This window comes from Vanacampus margaritifer, chromosome 5 (assembly GCF_051991255.1).
Source record: "Vanacampus margaritifer isolate UIUO_Vmar chromosome 5, RoL_Vmar_1.0, whole genome shotgun sequence".
NCBI lineage: Eukaryota > Metazoa > Chordata > Actinopteri > Syngnathiformes > Syngnathidae > Vanacampus > Vanacampus margaritifer.
Genome location: NC_135436.1, coordinates 30543965 through 30566621, shown reverse-complemented (window position 1 = coordinate 30566621; position 22657 = coordinate 30543965). Strand labels below are relative to the sequence as shown.

General features: G+C 43.6%; 1 protein-coding gene across 1 annotated transcript in view; it reads left to right on the top strand.

Annotated features, from left to right (window-relative positions):
- robo1 (roundabout, axon guidance receptor, homolog 1 (Drosophila)) overlaps positions 1 to 22657 on the top strand; it is a 251878-nt gene that overhangs the window by 6355 nt on the left and 222866 nt on the right. The window contains exon 2 of the mRNA XM_077565322.1: positions 19857 to 20205. The gene's annotated coding sequence lies outside the window, so the exon portion shown is untranslated. The remainder of the gene's footprint in view (positions 1 to 19856; positions 20206 to 22657) is intronic.

The window sequence follows — 22657 nt, the reverse complement described above, 5'->3', positions numbered from 1 at the left end:
TGAGAGGCTAACGTAGCACTCGACACGTTCACTCGAAGCTTCATTAGCATGCGATTGTGAGCAGAATACACGTCTCGCATGCTGCTTTTAACGTATGCCGACGAGCGTGAGAGGCTAACCTAGCGATAGCTTAACTCGCAACTCCGTTTTTTGGCGAACAGATGGCGTCAAATGCACGCCCCCGAGCGGATCCAAATCAAAGTGTTGCTCCGCCAGCACACGTTTCTTCTGGGCCGCAACAATCGGCTGCTATTCGTTCTCGACAGCTGCTTCTCACGTCGTGAAATATGCACCGCGCTAGAAGGCCGCCATTTATTTAATATGCACTTTTATCCTGCCTTTCGTCTCCCGTTTGCCGTCTCGATGATTTTGAGGAAGACAAAAGAAAGTTTCATCTTTTGTGTCCGTCGTTTCGACACGCATTTATCGGGTCTCGCTTGGAGGAGAAACGAGGCCGAGCGCGAGGACGCCATTAGCTGCTCTTCGACAGAAAGATAATGCTAAATGCTAAATGGGCTTTGGCTTGCATCGTGCGTTTACTTTCAACCTTCAAGCTACTCAAAGTGTTTTGACGTTGGCAATTACAATTATGGCTTCTCGCGCAAATGTGAATAACTGGAGAAAAAAAAGTAAATGTAAGTAAGAAACTAAAAAAAAAATCATTTTTTATCGGTGAAGGCATCAATTAAGCTCTTGCTCCTTTTGGGCTTCAACAATGTATGTACTAATTACTGTAGGCTATACAAATATTTGTCTTAAATGTATCATGCCCAACTAAACACTTTAAATATTGACCAACTGGGCGATGCTGATGAAGACTTTTGCCACCTGTTTGCCGACTCTTCATCTCCTCCCTCTTCATTCTTCATCAGCGCTGCAAAATGAGCAATGCCCCCCCCCCTCCCCCCTCGCTTCATTTCAAGCGGCTGGTGACAGTGATTCGGCCGACCCTGCGCCCGCACCCGTGGCCACCTCGCCGCACACAAGGGCGCGAATAAACGAGGCATTTGTCCGGCAGATGTCTGACAAGCCGGCCGCCGACTTAATGTGCTGTTTAGTTTTCATTCCGTGCGAGGGGAGACAAAGCGTGGAATGGGCAATTTTTGGCGTGCTAAAAAGTCCATTTGTTGTCACGCTCGGCGTCTTCACGGCTGAAAGCGCACTCGGGGCTGGAGGTGCCTGCTTGTAAACATGCCCGTTTGGAATGCGTGTGCGTAAAGGTAAACAAGTCAAATGGCGATGGAGTCTCTGGAAAAGCAAACAAACAAACAAATCATCAAAATGCTACACAAAAGTGTCACTTGAGCGCAGGACCGTCCAAGAGGCTAAAAGGTTCAACTTTCATGGATGCAGATGCGAATTGTCGAGAGGAAATAGTCAAGGTTGCTTATGAAAGCACTTTTGTGCTCACAACTGATGTCAAATGTAAATAGAAAATTTGAACCCAAAGTGGAGTTAACATTTTGGACTGACGAGTCGGTTCGAATGTATTTCAAGGGACATTCAGTGATCCCTAGTGCCACCTAGTGGTGAACTAATCATTCACAAATTTAAAAAAACGACTGTTTATGTCAATAGTATGCAAAAAAACGGTATCGCATAAACATAAACCTGTATTTAAAAAGAAAATAATAATAATAATCTTAGGTCTAGTAATGACTAATCATGCTACATGGCTGCAGCCTCACCTTACGAGAGCTGCCACGTTTCGCCGCCATGTTCCTGCTACAGATGCCTAAAGGACAACTTTGCGAATGTAGTTAGCCCGAGCGCTACTGCATCGAGTGTCGAACCCAATGAGTCCAAGGTGGTCGTCACTAACTCCCATCATTCGGGCCCGTCCGTCTCTTGTCACTTTCTGCTTTGCTCTTGCAAGCTTTTACGAGCTTTTTCTTTTGACTAGCTCCTCCCACTAGTCGCTCGTGTTAGCCACTGCGGCCTCTGGCGCCAACTAACTCCCGCTAGCCGCGCTCGTTAGCTGCTCCGGCTAATTCCGACTCACTTGGTCTTTTGGCGTCGCTCGCCGGGCTTCACAACAGCTGCCGAGATGCTGGTTTGCTCGCGCGAAATAAGAATTGCGAAATGTGGTCTCTCGGGGCCACCGTCGTGTCTTGCTGCGGCGTGCTTTGAATGCTATTCTTTCACCACTAGATGGCGCTAAAGATCACTGAATGTCCCTCTAAGTATGTTCAAAAGTATTGATAGGCTAAATACTATAAACTTTTTTTTTTAAACAGTTTTTAACTTGGCATATTTTTGGTGTCAGAAGTGGGGAACTGTTATAAAATATATATATAATATATAAAAGAAAACACTACCGCTATACAGGAGGGAATACACCTAAAAAGACAACTGGTGTTTGACCCCCCCCCCAATGTTTATTAAAGTAGTAGGAAATATGACCACAATTGGTTACAGAAGTGGGGATCTAGGGAAAAGCATACACTATCTTCACTTTGTGTCTCACGGGGCTTTTATTAACATTAGGAATATAAATGTCACGTCTTATGACAGGTAATTTGATGTAATCCTGAGCAGGAGCTGCGAGGATTTGCATTTTAATTTCCCCCACTTCGGTTCACCAGGCGGGGGTGGGGGGTGTTGATTACGCTCAGTCTGTGACTGAGCCGACTCGCGTGTCATTACACTCGCGTGAGTGGCGACAAAATGCACATTCTAATTTGTAGCATGACGTTAGCATCTTGATTAACAAGCTAACAAAATCTTAAACCAAATTGCTACTTTTTTGGTGCTTCATTGCGATTGGCTCCTTTGCCTTACAGGGGTGTTTCTTAAGGATCCAATGACCTTTACCAAAAAGTTCAGCAATAGTTGAATAATATGTATTTCGGGCTTTTGAAAGCTGTTTAGCCGTGAACAAAATGCTAAAGCTATGCTAACATACTGTAGATGAGGCGTTCGACTCGACGTGGATGCTGGACCTTGAATTTTAGATAAATGACAAAAAAGAGGCCATTTTAAATCTTGACAAAATATGTGCCGGCCTGTAAATATTGACAATCCAAATATAATTGAAATACAAGCACAAAAAACAAAAACAAAAACAAATTGTCCAACCAAGCAAATGTTCAAAAAGCGTTGATGCTGCAAATCTCCGATATTGTGATATTGTGTTTCTCACAAAAAATAATAAAACCAAACCAAAAACAAACCGTACTCACTCTCATAATATTGTTTGAATGTGGTTATAATATTTTAGAAATGTGGTTGAAGACTTTAAAAAGGATTTTAAGTAGATTGTGAATTTGTCTTATTTGCTTCCGCGATGGAGTGACGAGGATACAGAAAAGAGAAGGACGGATGAAATTGCCGCCGATTCGTGTGCGCTTTCCTCAACGATGGTCGTGCTTTGCCTCCCGTGAGCCAGCGCAGACGTAAGCCCGGAATTAGGCAGCAGCCGCGGCGGAGGCTGTTTAGCGTTGGAAGTCATTGCCGCTGGGAGGGTCCCTGGAGACCGCAGCGCCGCTGATTGCTCGCCACACTTTGCTGGCTTTTAATCCCGCGGTCGCGTTTGCATTTCTGTGTTGTCGGCGTGATGAGCTCGCTCGGCTCGCTTGGCAGTAATACTGGCAAGTAACCAAGTATAAATACTCCATTTGGACTATTGCTTTATCTGGCAACATTTTCAACATTTGAAAACGCTGCTTTTCTACTTGTTACTTTTTTCAACCTCAAGTTGAAAATCAAGTTCAATCGCTTATAAACCTTATAAAGACAAATGTATCATATTAAATACAAGATATTTTTGAGCTCCCTATTTTATGAGTATAATATATTTTTTCCCCATTAAAACCCTGACGTATATGATCTGACTCATGCATTGCACGGATAATCCACTAGAGGGCAGCATCAGCCAGCTGATGGCTTTTCCAGCGACCTTGCAAGATCGCCCCAATTGAGAAAGGAGAGACAACTAATACTGTGATATGTTCTTTCTGATTTTTGGAAATACTAATATGTTTGATATGTATGTTTATTATTATATATCTTTTTTTTTTTTTTTGCAGTTATAAATGTGCCACTTTAAAGCATTGTGACCAGATGTATCGAATTAGACACAAATCAAAAGTCATATGTGGAAGTTGATTCTAGGAAAAAAATGTTTGTTTGTTCATAAAGGACCAATAAACACTCTATTTACAAACACTCAGAATATTCTCTCATATATTTCATGGTTCAGGCTTTATAGGGTTAAGGATGCTAAAAATGATGCTGACATCGTATTATGCTAGCTGCTAGCTAGCCGTTAACAAGACGGCGAGAGTCAATAGATTACGTTTCAAAGGCAGTTTATGAAATGATTGTGCACGCATTGATGTTGACATTGTGACACAGGAGGATCTTTTTTTTTTATTATTAACAAACCAGGCTCCCTCAAATGTGCCGTTTTTGCCGGCAAAATCGCTGCTGACGTTTCAAAAATCTATGGGCAGAGATTTATCTCAAATCTCAGAATAAATTTTTTTTCTCCAGAAAAGTTGGCAATATTGGCAGTAAACAAGCTTGTTTGACTTTTATTAGAGAATGAATAAATGAATTACCGATCAACGAATTGTCAAAAATATCCGTCTCTCTAAAATTGGAGCCAGTTCAAAGAAATGGATGTCATTTTCTGACTCGGTGGCCAAGAATGACTCCAGTTCACTCAAATGTCCTCGACACTCAAAAACAAACGACAACATGTTAGGCGGCAAATCAGGGCACCGTATTCTGCACGGGTTCTGAGGGGGGAAAAAAACACTTTTTAAGGGTGATTTATTGGGGGGCGTCACACGCGGGATTTGATGGTGTTTGTTTATAAGGGCTAACATTCTAGAGTGGCATTTTCCTTCTCCAAAAACAACATCCATTCATCTGGACTCGTACCCGTAAGTATTTGTAGTGCTTGTTGAAATGTAGCCATGTTGCGGCGCTTGCGTTGTTGTTGGCGGCATGTGGACGTCGCCGGCACTTAAGCATGAGGGTTTGAAGATGGCGGCGGGCCGACTGACCGGGCGGGCGGGCGGGCGCTCCATCTGCCGTCTTTGCGTCTAAATAATGCAAAAGAACAGCGGCGTGGGGGGGGGGGGGGGTTTGGGGGCTCAATTACTGCCACCGGTCGTCTTATCAATAATTGCTTTTTTCTTTTGGTTCCGAGTCCAGCAATTGAAGCTGAAACGATAGCGCGGCCGCGGGCGCGCTCGCTTTCTGTCCTCCATTGTCAAGGAATGAAACTCAATTTGATAAACAGCAGTGTCTATTGTGCGCTGATATGATCATGCGGCAAAATAAAATATGAGAGCAGTCGGCAGAAAAGATGTAGCAATTAGTTTTCTTTTTCTTTCTTTTTTGTCACCCCCCCCCCCCCCCCCCTCCCTCCCTCTACCATTGCCATTTATTATTCCACTAGAAAATGGGGGAATTGGCTTGCTGCTGGCTGCTAGTTTTTACAATTTGGACCACTTTCCCCCCCGTCCCCCCGCCCGTCCCCCCGCCCGACGTGTTAAGCTCAGCCTTCAGTGTGGGGATTTGGAAGCGCACATAATGAGTTGACTGGAGGGAAAGGAAATATTCCATTAGCATCCTGACTTTTGCCAATCCGACATCGCTGGTCTTTTTGCTTGTGTGCTGCTGTTTTCAGGCCTTCCAGGTCAAAGTTGAGAATCAGTCACTACAGTAGAAAACGACTCAAAAGCTGTTTAAAAAAACAACAACATATTTGACTTAATATTGATAAATTCCTAAATAAAGCAGGTTTGGATGAAATCATGTAAATAAGCTTAAATAAAAAAATGCGTCATTTTTTTAAAAAGGATTTTCTAAAAATAATTTCATTAAATCAAATCACTTTTTATAACAACGGGATATTTTTGTTTTAATAATTCCATTTAATTATAATATTTTATACTGTATTTTATCTCTAACTCGTTTCTATGTATGAAAATGCGGATTTAATCTGATTTAAAATGGAAACCTTTCAATAAAAAGAAAATAAAACATGCAATGAAGGCTCAATTATGTGCTAACGATTGTGAATGAAATATCGCATTTGTTCCCCCCCATCGGTTGCGCGTGTAACCTTTTCCATCTGAGCATCAAAGCAGCTTGAAATGTCACCGCTGAATCCGTCTGCCAATATTGGGGGGCACTTTTGATGTCACTCCGGCTCTCTCTGTCCAATCCCAGGGATTTGGGACCCAAAGTCTCGCTGGCGCGTCCTGCTGTGGGGGAGGACACTCTTTTTTTTTCTAGAGCGGACGGGGGGGGGGGGGGGGGGGGGGGTCGGCAGCCAGATGAGACCCCATCTGGACAGAGAGCCGCTTCCTGCCAACTCTCGACCCCCCTGGTGATTTGAAAGGGGGAGGGGGGCACTCCCCTCTCATCAGCGGCCGCCAAAGGGTACCCGTGGATACCAAAACCACAAACCCCCTCTGCTGGCGGCCCCTCACCTCATTATGGAGCAAAAGTGGGGAGCCCCTCTTAAGGCGAGCACGTGCGCTGCCGCTTTAAATTCTGTCCGCAAGCTCGAGGACTTTTTTGCATATTTGAACCTTCCGCACTCTTGATTTTGCACGCACACAATATCTTGTGGGCCGAGAATATCCTCCAAATAAGCTGTCGGTTATGAACTACAGTTCTTTTCAAAATGTCCGACAATGATGATAAATCCTTCATCCATGTTTGAGAGAAAAAGAAAGTGCTTGCTTTGGTGTTTTGACGCCACCAAATTTGTATAAAAACAAAGACGCACATGCAGGAACAGACACGAGCGTTTCTCACCTAAAAAGTGCTCCAACGAGAGGTCGATTCAAATTTGGAATCGGAATTAATCGCACGACTTCAATAATTAACTGACAATTAATCACACATTTTATATCTCAATTTATATCGGAATTTACAATAACCCCCCCCCAATTTAGCCCCTAGGCGTTATTGTGACCATTTTTTGGCTTTTTGTTGGTTCATTTCAAAATAAAATACTGCCCACGGGTTTTAAGTATGGTTGCATTTTTGAGTCATTGATACAGAAGTAACTTTTTAAAACTAGAAAATCCAACTTGATTTCCGTCCCCACAAATAAATGCATTGCTATTGAATTGATTACTGCAAAACGTGTATTCGTGTCCACCTTTGCTGTTGAATGCTTTTATTTTGTGACGTTGAATACGGATGCGCTTTGTAAATAAATGACGCAACTTTACTACGAAGGGCCCAGAAACGATTGACGCGTTCTTTCCAAATTAAGAGCAATCGAACCTCTAATCTAAAAACACCAAGTAACTTGCGAACTTCTGCACGTTTTAAAATTGTAAAATACAATTTGACGCCAGTCCCCACAAATATATGCAGTGAAATGTTATTGATTAAAGCAAAATTAGAACTAATGAATGCATGCACGCACGCACATACAAAAAAAAATACAAAATATATATATATATATTAAAAAAAATAAAATAAAAAAAAAGGAGAGCAATGATGATGACATGTCAAATCGGTAAAATTACCGAATGAACAATACTGAGCTCTCCAGAAAAAATAAAATAAAAATAAAATTGATTACTGCAAAATTGTGTTCTCGCGCCTCCCTTTCGCGCCGTTGAATGCTTTTATTTTGTTAAGTTGCCAGCAAACACGTCAGCAACACTTTCGCTTGAACCTTTGCGAGCTATTTTGTGGAGTTGCTGAATAAAACGGCGCCGCAGAAGGTCCGAGGAACCCGCGTACCATAGTCGTACAAAAGTTGACTAGGATTAGCCTTTAGTCCGCTAGCTTCATGCTAATGCTAACACTTCATGGTCAATGCAAATGTTTCAAGTTGATAATGGCCGCTGTATGTGTGGAATCCTTCTTCCTGTCGAGTGTGGCAGCCCCTCACCCTCTTTGGCAGCCCCTCACTCCCTCACTGAAGAGGTGGGGGGGGGGGGGGGCGGGCGGGGGGGGGCTGCGCTGCTGACTGATTGTTCAAAAACATTTGCTTTGTCTGACGTGTGCTCATGGAGGCTCATTAGCTCACTTGAAAGCGTGTTTATCAAGGCAGACAGGTGTCCCCCCCCACGCCCCCCCCCCAGGCCCCCCACCTCTTTTTTTTTTTTATTCCAATACAACTGAACTGGCGTGCTGAGGTGGTGTTTGTTGAGGCCTGCCATTTCAACGGAAGCGTGTCGTCGCTAAACTGTAAAGTGGGCTCTCCATGCAGACGTGGGCGTGTCAGCAAGATGCAAAATACGTCCAAAATGGCCGTCCATTGTCGGGACCACCGTTATTATGGTTTGGAATTTTCATTTGAGGTAGTTTTGATGTCATATGGAGTTTTTTTTTTTTAATTGAATTAGTTTTCAGGGTGGTTCTGTTACTTTTGATTTGTTTAAGTTATTTAAAAAAAAAAACTTAGTTTTAGTTTCAGTATTAGTTTGAGTTTTATTTTTTATTTTTAAGATGCATTACTATGGTCAAAATAGAAAAGTAACACATTTCTTACCTAATGCTGCATTTGGGCTGAGTTAAGCGGGCGAGTCGAGCCGTTGGAGCCATCCATCCATCCATCCATTTTCTTGGCCGCTTTTCCTCACTAGGGTCGCGGGGGCCGTTGGAGCCAAAAGTCAAATTGTCCAAATTGGGAGCGACGTCATCTGAAAGTGCTTTTCTATTGGCTGCTGCTCGATGACATCACTTCTGCATGATACGCTTCCAAAATAAAGGTATAAAATAGCAAAATAAATCGACTTCAAATCACATTTCAAATCATCCCCAAAGGCTCATGCATTAAATTAATGACCAAAGACTAAAACAAAGGACATTTTCGCTATAATAATAGTTTCAGTGAGTGTTTTTTTTCTTGAAAAGCATTTTTCTTTTGATTTTATTTCGTTAACAAAATTGCTTTGGAATTTCACTTTTCGGGGAATAAAATAAGCACGTGGAAGAAACAACCTTGACGCCAAACATGCACAAAAAAAAACAGCCAAAAGCGCCCGACTCGTCGTCAGACAAAGATAGAAGCAGCTAAAAGGTCTCGTCAGACCGCCGTGATTGATTCTATCATTGATTAAGAGATGCGTGTCCCCAAAACTGTTGTCCGTCTCACAGTATTGTTTGATGGCGCTTTTTTGGGAGGATCATTACTCATGCCAAGATAGAAATCAATGCGATGGAGAGAGAGAGACGGAGAGAAAGGAAGAAAAAAAAGAAAGGTAGAATCAATAAAGGGGCGAGAGATGAAGTCGGCTTGTTACGGAGGACGATCCACGCTAATCCCTCATCGTCTTCGCTTTGAGCCGTGATGAGCTCAATGGAAATGCTGAGATTGCGCAGCGGCGGCGAGCAAAGGCCGCCCGCGAGCATTAGAGCGCCTCGCCATGTTCACGCACGCACGCACATTCTCAGGTAACGCAGCAGACCTTCCGATGATGTTTGTTGGCAGCCGGCGACGGCATATTGGCAGGGATCGACATACTCGTCTCTCGAAAGAGAGATGCAGCGGATTCGCGCGAACGGGAGACGGAACTCTCTGAAGCCAGATGGCAGCCATCTTGTGTCGCCACCTGACTGACTGACAACTTCTCTCGTCAAATCGGATCCCGTGACGTCACGCTCGTTCCCGTCACGGCGACCAGTCCAGTCACGTCCCATCAAGTCATGGTTACTGTTAGACATTATTAACATTTTTAATTCTTTATTTCATATATTAACCATGTTGAAATGTTTTATAGATGTGAAGTAGGTAAAATAGTGTTGAACTCAGTATAAGTTGACCTTAACCTAAGCTGGTACACATTGTTTGGTCTAGAAGTTCCTTCTCAGTGTTTGCGCACACACATTGTCTTCGTGGGAGCGTATTCTGCTTCGGGGGAGCGCACACACCCACGCACACACCACTGACTCTGTTTGCGCCGTCGCTCACGGCCACTCTAAAATCCAGTTCAACTTGTTTGTGAGATTTTGCTATGGGAAGAAGTACGAGAGGTGCTCTGAAAGTATATTTTGTCTCGAGATGAATACAGCTGCAGTCTGTGTACGAAAATAATATTATGTAACATATTGAGTGAGAACCAATCTGTTCTACTCATTCTTAGTAGGAGGGGGAGGGGCGTTTTGCTTTCGAAACTCGATACTATAAGAAGCCCTCTTCCCCAAGGGAGGGGGCACATGGGCACTCTTTAATTCCACCTTTTACGCGATGTAAATTGTTGCCGTGACCGGAGAATTCTCTGTTTAATAAATCATCCTTGCAAGGTGTTTTTTCTTACAAGAAATCTGTCTTCAAGTTTTTGGAACACGCAAAAGAGGACAAATAATTAGCCTCTTTCATTACCCGCTCACCTTTTTCCGTATGATGAATTCAAGTTCCACGCGTTGCACTTGATTGGCGCTTCCCTGCGTTTGCGTCCGCCGCCCCTCGAACCACTCAAGTTGCATCCTGACAGACGGCGAGTGGCAAACAAATGGACATGAAAAAAGTTGCCAACTTGATTCTGAGCCGGCGTCTCTGCGCGGATTTCCCGCCAGATGTCCGGCATGATCGGCGTTTCTTGATGGAGGCTTAGCGCCGAACGTGAGATCAAAGTGGCGGCCAGCGGGCGTTTATTTGCGCCACCATCGCTTGTGGAAGAAACTGCCGCCCTTTGATGGAGTGAAGATGAAGGGCGAGGATAAGAAATGGTTATTGATCGCCGAGTGCGCCGCCTCGTCTGACCGCGTCTGACGGCGGTCTTGGGGGGGGCCAAAAGATTGGAAACCAGTCGCAAACAGGATTTGGTTTTGGACTGGCCTGGGTTTTTCTCATGTCATGATGAGCTGCTGAGAATGACGGCAACTCCATTTTGGGATGTTTAAATTAGTACCCAAAAACGAATCATCGAATCGGTTTTCCTTTTCGAGCCTGATATCGATCCATAAAACCGTGAATTGAATATTTTAACATCTCTTTTTCTCATAAATCCATAGGAAAATAGAATCTTAAAGGCCAATTTTATTAACATCTTACTGTTTTCTTGACATTTAATGTGCACGTGGATTTAAAAGTATTTTCTTCCCTTTATGAAACAACGGACTTATTGCACTTCAAGACGATTCAGAATCTTTTTAATTGATATTTACAATGATTGAATTAGCGTTATGATTATTTTTTTTAACATTTAAGTGATTATAACACGTGTCTAATAGACTAAATCATTTAAGCGGTATTTTTAATTTGAAATTGAATGTTTGTGGAATTTTTATCATGTCCTCGATATTTAAAAAGAATTGACGTTCCATAAGGAATCAATATCGGATTAAAGTGAAGTGAATCGAATCAAATAAGACAAAATCGAATTGAACTGAACTGGAATCGATTGAGGACATTTGAAACGATACCCGGCCCTCTATTTTGAACACAGAAATGAAAAGCGAGAGATGAATAGTGAACAGTCCAGAAAGTCACTTTCAGAAATTGAGGTTAATTATCCATCCATCCATCCATTTTCTTGACCGCTTTTCCTCACAAGGGTCGCGGGGGTGCTGGAGCCTATCCCAGCTGGCTTCGGGCAGTAGGCAGGGTACACCCTGAACTGGTTGCCAGCCAATCGCAGGGCACACAGAGACAAACAACCATACTCACAATCACACCTATGGACAATTTGGAGTGTTCAATTAACCTGCCATGCATGTCTTTGGAATGTGGGAGGAAACCGGAGTACCCGGTGAAAAGCCACGCAAGCACAGGGAGAACATGCAAACTCCACCCAGGAAGGCCGAAGCCCGGACTCGATCTCACGTCCTCAGCACTGGGAGGCGGACGTGCTAACCAGTCAGCCACCGTGCTGCCCGAGGTTAATTATGCGTAAGAAAAATAATAACACAGACTGTCAGTAAAGCCAATTATAAAAACCCAATCAAGCTGCAAACTCTGCATTAAGCAACTTTTACCTCCTTTTTAACAACATCCGACTCGCTAACAAGCCAAGCCGGCAAAACAAAAGCACACAAAAGGAAATCTTGCGCTTCCTACTTCATGAATGCTGCAACTCTTATTGCTTTGTACATTGATTGTGTTTTTCTCTTTGGCTGTTTGGCAAATTAATCACGTTTGCGCAAATCACACTTGCATCATAACATCACGTTTTATGATCATTCAATAAACTAAATAAACGGGCGCCGTGGGAGACGTGCGTGCGCGCGCGCGCGCGCGTGTGTGCTGCCGTTCTAATGAGTGTGCGCGTTGCTGTCCGCACGTGTCCCCAGACGCTCGCTCGCGCGCGCGCGCACGTGCACGCGCACGCAACGCTGTAAACAAGACCCAATAAAAGGATGCGTTTGCTGAGGTGGGAGAGGGTGAGGGTGCGGCCTCGTGTCTGGAGGAGCACATCCATTAAAATGATGCATGATGCACCCCCCCCCCCAATCCCCCCCTCCCTAATTGGAACACGCCGATGTATTTAATAGCAGGCATCGGATGCCTAATTAGACGTCAATTTAACATCCAAAGTGGGACCCGATACGCAGGAAAGATTCCATTCAAAGGGTTTGTTTGTTTCGGGAAAAAAATTTTTTTTCTAGGGATGGACCGATTATAGGCTGGGTCGCCGATAATCAGCTTTTTGACGAAGATCGGCGTCAGCCATTTTGAAGAATCATAAGCCCGATAATAGATCAATGGAAAAAAGTGTTAACTTCAGGCCACTCATTCTTTTAATTTCTAGAGATGCTGCTGGCCTTGCAACTTCTGTTTTTGTTTGAAATTAAAACTATACGATACATATAAGATACGTCAAATTTGAATACGCTACTTGAGATATTTTGGAGAACTTTTAGTGCAGAAAACAATCGGGAGCTTTTTGCTGAAGTTTTTATTTCACTTTTGAAAACGTGCTCCTGCCGCTGGGAGATCCCTCAACTTTTTGTTACATTTTTAAAACAACGATGTCTACTGACCTTTTTTTTTTTTTTTTACTCCAATATTTAACAAATCCTAAAAGTTGTTTGATTTTAAAAAAAAATGAAGAGCTGGAGTTTGTATTTTTTCAAACTTTGATGCCAATATTTTCCCTTTTTAGAAACCGAATATCGGCTCCAAATATCAGTTATCGGCGTCCTTGACTACTAATCATTGGTATCGGACATGAAAAAAACCCATATCGATCTATCTCCCTCCCCCCCCCCCAAAAAAAAGTACCAGTTTGACCCAATTGGGGCCCCCACCTCAATTCGCAGATGCTGCACTACGAACATACAGGAGGCTACTGTAGTTGTAAGTTGTAATATCACCATTCACCACTAGATGTCAAGCACGTCTTCGTTGCACTTACACCATGTCTTACACTGCATTCGAGGAACGTGGGAAGACGGACTTTTCTGACTTCGTACCAGGAAGTGTGCACAGGAACGCCCCCTCAAAGTCAGAAAAAAAAAAAAGGAGCCCGACGTCAGCGACCGACTTCAATCTGATGTCACTCGACGATGGCGACCCTCCGTCGAGACGCCGACCGCGGAAGGCGAAACAACATTTACAAGATTGTCAACCCATCGTTATTTGTTACTTCCATTTAGTTATTTGCCATAAGTTTTTTTTTTTCCGATTATGCAAATTTTGTCATTGTGGAGTGTAATAATTGAGATTGTAATTGAATTTCATTTAATTGCAGAAGAAGTAAGAAGACATGTTGCCGCCCGTCCCAAACATCTCTTTGGGCATTGTCCCCCCCCCCACGTCTGTCCCCGACGACGTTGCTTATCTATATGCTAATGCGTGCGGGCCGCGCGTCTCATTTGCCGATTTCCTCTTTCTCCGTCTGCTCATTACAAGAGCTCGCAGCCGTGCAAACACCTCCTGCGTCTCCAGATAAGACCATTAGGATGGAGGAGGCGTTCTCTTTTCCTTCCCGTACGCCGACCCCAAAAAAAAAAAAAAAGAAGAAGAAGGGAAGAGGGTTATCTGGAAAAGAGCAAGCCCGCCTGCCCCGACGGCGAGCCATTCATCATCTTGGCCCGCCGATAATCTTCGGTCTCGGCGCGATCGTTAGCATAACGCGGCCGTAGAAAGATGTTTTCTTTGAATGGACGTCGGGAAATTGTGGCGCAAGTGAAAATGTCAGCGGAAGGGAAGAAAATGGCGCTGGCGGCCATTGAGGAGGAGGAGCTTGGCGCCAGCGCAACGCCGGCGCCAAGCAGATGCCGCAGTCCCAAGCTGGGCGCCTTCCAGTCGTTGTTTGCGACCTTCAGGTGTGGCGATTTTTCCGGCTTTTGCAGACCTTCCTTCCTCTGTGGCCCTTTTCAAGCGTTTGTGAAATTTGAAATGGCTTTCAGGCTTTTTGGGTCAACCGCTGTCCACCGTCGTCTCGTCTTCTTTCAGGTTTCGTCGCATCTCGTTGTGTACTTTTTCATGCTTTGTCAGGCCAACTGTTGTGGGATTCACACACGCTGTGCCTCCTTTTCACAATGTTGTCGCACTGTTTAGCAAAAGCTGATCCTGCTTGCTGACTTTCCCTCTGAGCTCTTTTTCCGTCTTTTGTGTAGCAAACTCTCATCCCGCGCGCCTCCTTTTGCGTCTCCCGCGCGCCTCCTTTTCCGTCTTTTGTGTCGCGCCACTTTTCAGTTTTCAGTGTTCTGCAGAGCTCACTCTTTTTGTTGAACTCTTCTCTCACTCCATTTTTTCCCAAACTCAGTCTTTTATTCTTAGTGGTATTCGGTGCCGTTTTTTCTGCATTTTGTGTGACACGTCGCAATTCTGTCACTTCACTCATTCCGTGTTCCTTTTTCAGGATCGTGTGCCGCTGTTGTTCATCGTCGCGCGACGATTATGCTTCGTTTGCGCACATTTGTTTTTTGCATTGGTCTAGGATCCTTTTTCAGGCTTTTCTGTGCGACACCTCCGTCATACTCTGCGCTTGATTTTCAGGCCTTTGCAGAACTGTGGTCAACTTTCACTCCATTTGAGACATTCCGACAGCCTTCGTCCCACTGTGACTTTGTGCTCCTTTTCCAGGTTTTCGGGAAGCCGCGTGTGACTCCGGCCTGGCCTTGCATAGTCGTCGGTGTTAAGTCATTGCTATCAATAGGTTTCTATTTCTACTTGAGAAATGGATTGGCTCACCAGATCAAAGGTTCGCTGGCGGTTTGTTTTGATCTCAGCAGGCCGACCGACCGACCGTGAATCATCGGCGGGTCTAAAATAGCTCGGCGCTTTATTGACGCGTGACTCCGAAAGCCTCTTTTTCACACGGCAAAAGTGTTTAATCGAGGAGCGACCCAGACGAGACGTTTGCGAGTAAACAAAGCTCATGATCAATCCCGGCAGACGTTAAACAGACTTTTAGCCCGCCAGCGCGAGAAGACACAAAGCGGGTGTTCGATTTGGAAGGAATCAAATGTGACTCTTGAATGGAGCTGATGAAATACGAGCGCCGGCCTTCATTACGCACCTGACTTAGTAAATCATTTGAATTATTCAAGAAGGCCCCCGTTAGGCGTAGAACATCGATGACAATCATTTTCCTGCAAGTCTGACCACATTGAACTCATTCACTGGCAGCCATTTTGACTGAAGCAACCTCCTTCGCTCCCGGCTGTTTTGCTGGATTTTGACTGATTTTGCAAGGCCCACAGAATATTCGGTTCTAAAAAAAAAAGTACATTTGTATCTGTTTCCATTTTGCAGCAATTAGCATTAGAATATGGCTAAGTTTCATCATTATTCACAAATCTGTTTAAAACAGTGAGTACATGAGCTTTGTTGCTACGTGGCCCTGGTTGATCTCTTTTGCTCTGCTGCCACCTGCTGGCCGTTTGTGTAATAACTACCATTTCCATTACCATTGATGCCGGCTAGCTAGCTAGCTAGCTTCTTAGCAGGTAAACGAACACCATGGGAGCTAGCCAGGGAGCTAGTTAGCTAGCTTGCTAGCACCTGGGATCGATATCATGCTCGAAAAGGAAAATCGATTTGATATTGATTCTTGGAACTCAGCCCTATTGCCTCTTTTCCTTCTTTTTCAATATTCTGATCAAAAAACGATCCAATCCGTGACTCAAACCCGTGACCCGAACTGTGACTTTTGTGATCCGAACTGTGACTTTTGTGACCCGTTGCAGCACTAGCGACAGCAGCTGTCGTTTTAATCTCAAAATCTTTTCAACTGCGTTCAAGTGTCGGCTCTGCATCACCTCAAGAAGTCAACGGGTTCCAGCGTCCGCTCGTTAAATCACATCAGCAACCAACGTCCGGTCTACGAGGGCACTTCTGTTCACATTTGTATGCGTGTGAACTGCTGGTTACACGCACACGCACGTTTGCGCCCACCCCCCCCCCCCCCAGCCTCGGTCTGTTTGCAAGCAAATGTAATCAGCGTCGGCACTCAAGGACGACAAAGCAACGGCAGCCGGCGCCGACAGGTAGAAGATGCGCCGTCTGGCAGATAAGACGTCGTCAACAAATGTCACTCGGCACTTGCGACGATCGCACTTCCTTCCCGCCCGCCCAACCAGATAGCGGCAGGAATCCAAATGCTAATTATCGGCCTCCCGATTCCACCTGGGATTTGTCGGCGCTGTCGGCTCACGAACGGCAAACAAAACAACACGCATACAAAATTCAGCCTTGCAAACATTAGTGATGGACACGTATGGGGTATTTTCGAGGCCGATTCCGATACCGATTATTAGTCAAGTCGACCGATCACCAATATTTCAAGCCGGAAATCATTTGTAGAAGAGAAAACTTTTAAAAAAGAACCACAAAACTTCAAACATATAAAGAATTGACAGCATTGTTTAAAAATGATAACAAAAATTTCAGGTAGCTTCAATGGTCAGTAGCACGCGTTAAGCTAAATGATAAACTTAGCAAGTAAATCGTTCCCTACACACTAATAAAGTCCATTTTAGTCGCACACTGAAGAAAAAACTCACGACCTTCAGTTTGGGAGACCAAAAACATCGTTTTTATTTTACTCTTCCAAGTGTACATTTTTACTCTTTTTAGAGTGGGGCCAAATAGACTCAGATTAAAATAAAATTTACTCTACAGAATTTTACTGTGTAACGTTTTCTACTGTAAAAAAAAAAAAAGTTTTCCAAAATTTCAACATTTTTTTTTCTTTTACATTTTTCAAAATAAAAAGTGTCAATAAATTCATAACTGAAAAGTTCCGTGCATCTCACTGAGCGACAAATGCATGTGTCTATATGATACAAATTCGTTAGTCTAATAATGCCTATTTCTTTGAAATGATCATTTTCAGGTTTATGTATTTTAGTATAACTGCTTGAAAAAAATCCGTTTTTGGGACGTCTGCATTCATTTCCATTCCAAAAAGCATACAAATATATTTATTGTGTATAATAAACCTGAATATATGCAATTCAAACAATATACTTTATGTATTTTAAATGAATACTCTCGTCATTATTCATTTAGAGTAATGACACTTTATTAATACTAAATACATCAATCTGAGGATTATGCATTTCAAATAAATAGGCTTTATTAGACTAATATCATAAAAGGTTATGTGGTAGCTTTTCTGTTAAAATGATCTTAAAAATAAATAAGGGAATTTGTCATGTAAAAAAAAAAAGAAGATATCAATCTTGAATTAAGCTTGAACAATTCCTGTGAGTGGCGAAGCACCTTCATTTTGTGGCTCCTCCCCCCAAGCAAGGCTTCAGTCCTCGCTTAACGACAAGAGACCACCTTTGATTGCAAGTCCGTGACGGAAAGTGAGCGCGACTTCATTTCCTTGGGACTTCATTCATCAGCCGAGGCCGGCGGCGCCGCCCGCTTATTTCTCTCGCAGATTACGTTTGACATATTTGGAGTCTGCTCGGGAGCTCACAGGACCGACTTTCCTACCGGCTGCGACGGGCCAATCACAATATTTTCCCTCAAAGCAAATAGGATTTGCGTCTCGACCCAAATGGACGCTCGGTATGACGGCGAGGACGCGACGCACGGCGCGTGCAAGGCGGCCATCTTGGACACCGGCTTTTGTTTCCTGACCATCTGTTGTTGATCAACTCCTTCCAAGTGTTCCTGCAAGGTATCGTACCCCCCCCCCCCCCCCAAAAAAAAAAAAGCAGGCGTATGTCACAGTTTTTAGGGGCGTGGTTTATAAAAAAATGGTGGGCTTGCTCATCAATATGAGGTCGGACTACTAGATAAGTTTCTAACTTCCGCTTACCCCTCTTGAACATATCAACTCTTTTCTTTCTTCCTATTCTTGTTTTTCTTTTTACTTCAACTTATATTTTGTACTTGTAATGTGTTTTGTGTTTTCTTCATGTTTATGTGTTCAATTAAAAAAAAACATAAATAAGCTCAGCTAATTTTTGCTCACTGGAATTGTTTTGACAAATTTGCTGCATCCACACGTCAAGGCTAAACAAACAAACAAAGGCTGCTTAGGGAGTTAGCTCGCTAGCCTGCCACAGTTTGGCTTTAGCCCCTCGTGCTAGCTAGCTAGCTCCCTAGCTAGCTCCCCGGGTGCTTGTTTACCTTCAAGTGAGCTAGCTAGCTAGCTAGCACGAGGGGCTAAAGACAAACTGGCAGGGTTTTTACTTTCTGAACCTGGATTTGCCATCTCTGTTTATCCAAACCATTAAGTCTGTGTTTCTGGCGTGTACCGACAAGAACTTCTGGAGCGAGTAGGAAACCGACTACTTTATTTAGCGACATGAATATAATATATTTTATGACGTCTGTTTCTGCCATGACGTCGTCCGTGCGTCGCCCTCTTTTCATCGGCTTATTCCAAACGGCAGGTAGACGAGAGTCAACTTGCATGTAAACTTATTCCGATTGTTCCAGAAACCCGAATATTGCCTGCATGTAAACGTAGTCATTGTTAGCTCGAACTTGATGACATATGATTGTTGTTGACACTTAGCTTGTAGCTTTGCTATACACTATCAACTACTTTCGATTAACTTTATTCAGGTGACTATTAAATGTATTAAATTGAATGAACTCATAATTAATTCAACTTAATGTATTGACTTTGGACTAACTTAACTCAATCGTGTCTTACCAATTACCAAGTTTTTTTTTTTTAAGTTGGTCAACAATTCAATTTGGAATCTTAAATTGGTTCAACAATTCTCTTTTTAGGATGATAAATGTGATCACTGGCGTTAGCACACCCCGCAGTAGAGGGGGCGTGGTGAGCAGTGGCTCAGCTTCATGCATGAGCCAGGACCCCCCCCCCCCCCCCCATAAACAGCAGCAGGTGAAAACGCTGTTTGAATTGGCAGAAAAATTACTTCAGGCGTCCGCCCATCATTAAAGAATCATTTGAATTTGCATGCGCGTGAATTGATGTGTTGCGTCATGCACGTTAATCAATTCAAGTGCTTCCATTCTCAAGACAGCCTTTTTGCACTGAGGACGAGTGAATGCTGAAGATTTGCGTGTTTCCTTGGATTTGAAATAAAATTCAAAATCAACAATAAGGAAAGCAGTACATTGTCGAATCTCTTTGATGTTTTTCTCCTATGATGCTTCATTTGTGTGATGTCCAAAGATGGTTGATCTGTTTTGATGTGAAATGTCTATTTTATTTGATATATTTTTCTCTTCAATTGTACTAATAAAGAAAGATTTTGTTCGTATGTTCTTGATGTTGTGTCAATAAAAGCATAGTAAAAAAAATATATATATTTTATCAAGGCATTAATTTAAGTTATGAAATGAATTCTAAACAAAATATGACCTTTTTACTGCTGAAAATGGCTCAATGAAGTCGCTTTAATGACGCATGCATCGTGTTTTGCTTGTTTTTCACGATTGCGGTCGCGCAATCTTCTTAGTCGGTTCGGTGCCGGTGTTGTCCGCTGGCCGCTTTAGGACCCAGCAGGAAAGATGCTGACGCTTCTTCTCGCTGCAGGTCGACTCAGCTTCAGCTTCTGCTTCTGCTTCTGCTGCTGTCAGACGCACAGCCCGGGATACCCACTCCAACCTCCTCCATCCTCCTCCTCCTCCTCCTCCTCCTCCTTTTCATTGGAGTTCGCCTCCCTGCAAGGATTTACGGCCACGCAACCACGGAGCGCGCGCGGGGATCCACGAGGACCACATCGGGAAGATTGCGCAACATCCTCCGTCGTCCTCGTCCTCCAAACCAGCCGCTTCCTTTTTGTGCTCTTTTGGGGGTGCGAGCATGCGCGAAGACGGGCAGAAAAGTTTGCCGGCTATGGATGAGCCGGCTTTGTGAACGAGGCCGACGCGCATGTGGAGAGGTGAGTCGAGTGAATGCAGAAAGGGGGGGGGGGGGCGTCTTTTTACGCACTGGAAAAGGAAAAAAGAATCTGAACACATGTCGCACTTCGGTGGCTCGCTGCGTCTTTGTGGATGTTCATCCTTGTCGAGTTGACGTACGGACGCGTTTGACTGACAGGTCGCTGTCTCCGTGACGCGGAAACTTTCCCACGCGCGTGCACGAGTACACACGCAAAAAGAAGAGACTTTGCAGATGTCTGCCGGCGTTTGGCGTCACTACTTTCCGACTGTATTTAATACTCGCAGATGCGGCGCGTATTTGGACTCTCTAATGCTGGGCTGGCAAATTGCTTTCTGTCACGGCTCTTCTGGTTCTCCTCACACGGTTGCTATGACGTGAAGTCGTATTGTAGCTGCAGGCAATATTCTGATTTTGTGCAAACGGAATTCCTGGAAAATTGTTTAAGGGTTCAACTGAGGTTCATTTCATGTCAAGGAGAGACTTTGTGAAAATTATTTTTCTTGTAATATCAACGAAAGTGATCAATCAATGAAAAAAGGATAACTAAAACAAGTAAAGCTTTTAACTATAGTGGCGTTTTGAGTTACAAGTGACCTGACTTGTGAGTGTTTGAAGATACAAGCCGTCATTCAGCTGATTGTCTGCTTTGACTTCCAAGCGCACACATAAAAAAAAAAACACTGCCTTTGCGGGGACTCGGCTCTTTTTAGAAGGTAGCTTTCCACGCTCAAATAAAAAAAATATGTATGCTAACATTGCGGGCTAGCAATAAATTGCCATCCGCTTGACAGTCCGTCCAGCCGGGCAACATTCAAAATTCTTGTTTCCGAATGCTTGTGAATGCATCGCGGGAAGGGAGGAATGGGGGGAGCGCAGCCGTTTGTGCGAACAATAAAGAAGGTGAGATCACAACCGCCGTCTGTTGTTAACATACTTGAAAAACGCTTCAATGCTGCGTAATGAAAAAAAAAATAGAAAATCGTCACTGGAAACAATGTCATTCAGTCCAACTGTTGTCTGCGCTTGGCCTCATGGGAAATGTGGTGCTTTCAAGGGAAATCCAAGGGGAAACAATTCCGCTTTTGTCCAAAGGTGCCGCCATAATCGACAAAAGCCAAATGCTGCTTTGTTCTGCTTTTAAGAGTGTTCCGCTAGTTGAATGGCAACATATGATGGAAAACGTCACGGTAGTGTCGATTTTGTCCGTTTTACAAGCAATGAATCTTTGAAGGCAAGCAGTGCCTGCGTGACTGTGTCATACTGCCCCCTGGTGGCCGAGGCCGGCACACCAGGAGCAACACAATTTATTTGCAGCATTAAATCGATTTCCTTACGTACATACTTTTTTCTGTCCGTTTCTTTATTAGTCATTCTTTTGTCTGTTTTTGATGGGAACAGACAAAAGAGGGGAACAATTAATTCAGTAAAAAAAAAAGAATTAATTGTTCTCCTCTTCCAGAATTTGACCCTATTTTTTGATTGACTTAACAATGTCCAAATCTTTGAATTGGATTCAGCAGATTGGATGGAGTCGGTGCAGTTGTAAATCCCCAAAACTCGATTCCACAGGAGAATTGGTGGAAATGGAAAAAAAAAAAAGTCCCTTTAGTGACCCGGGTTCCGGTCACACCTCGCTGCCTGGTCGCTCGTCTGGCTAAAGCTCTCTAATCCGGAGAGCGGCCGTGCTGATGCGCCTTCACGGCACATTTGGACACGGGCGGAGAGGAAGGGGATATTATGGGATGCTTATCGGCAAAAACTCACAAGTTTGTGTGTGGTAGCCTGAAGGCGGAACATTAATAGATTTCCATCTAACAGGATTAGTGAATATTTGGGTACAAAAAATAAAATAGGGCAGCAGGCAGACGCTGAGTAAGACATGAATATGATCTCCCTCAAGGGCTCTACTCAAATTCCAAGTCTTTAAGCCTCCTGTTACATTTGTTTGAGGAAATAGCAATATTGTTGCTGGGTCAAATTGACCCAGGCAATGCTTGGTTATCAAACGTGTTAGAAAGCAAAACATTTGGTGTATCCTGCTCACAAACAATACACAACTTGATTTGACCCTTCTGTTTATGTTTATTGCTCAGGAATAACAATAATGCTCCTGGGTCAATTTGACCCGCAGCGTGTTGGAAATCAAAACATTTTGTGTGATCGTGCTCATGCACAGCACCAACGGGTTTTTTTTTACCCTCCTGTTCGTTTTGATTCTCAGACAGCATTAATGTTCCTGGGTCAAATTGACCCGGGTATTGTTTGATTCTCCAAAAGTATAAAAACAATTATTCTCACTATCAATGAAAAAAAATGAATTTGGATCTCCTATTCCGCTCGTTTCACAGGAACAGCAATAATGTTCCCGGGTTAGTTTGATCTGTTTGATTAAGTGTGTAATACTATTTACATAAATGTATTTCTTAAACTTTGACCCACAAAATAAGAGG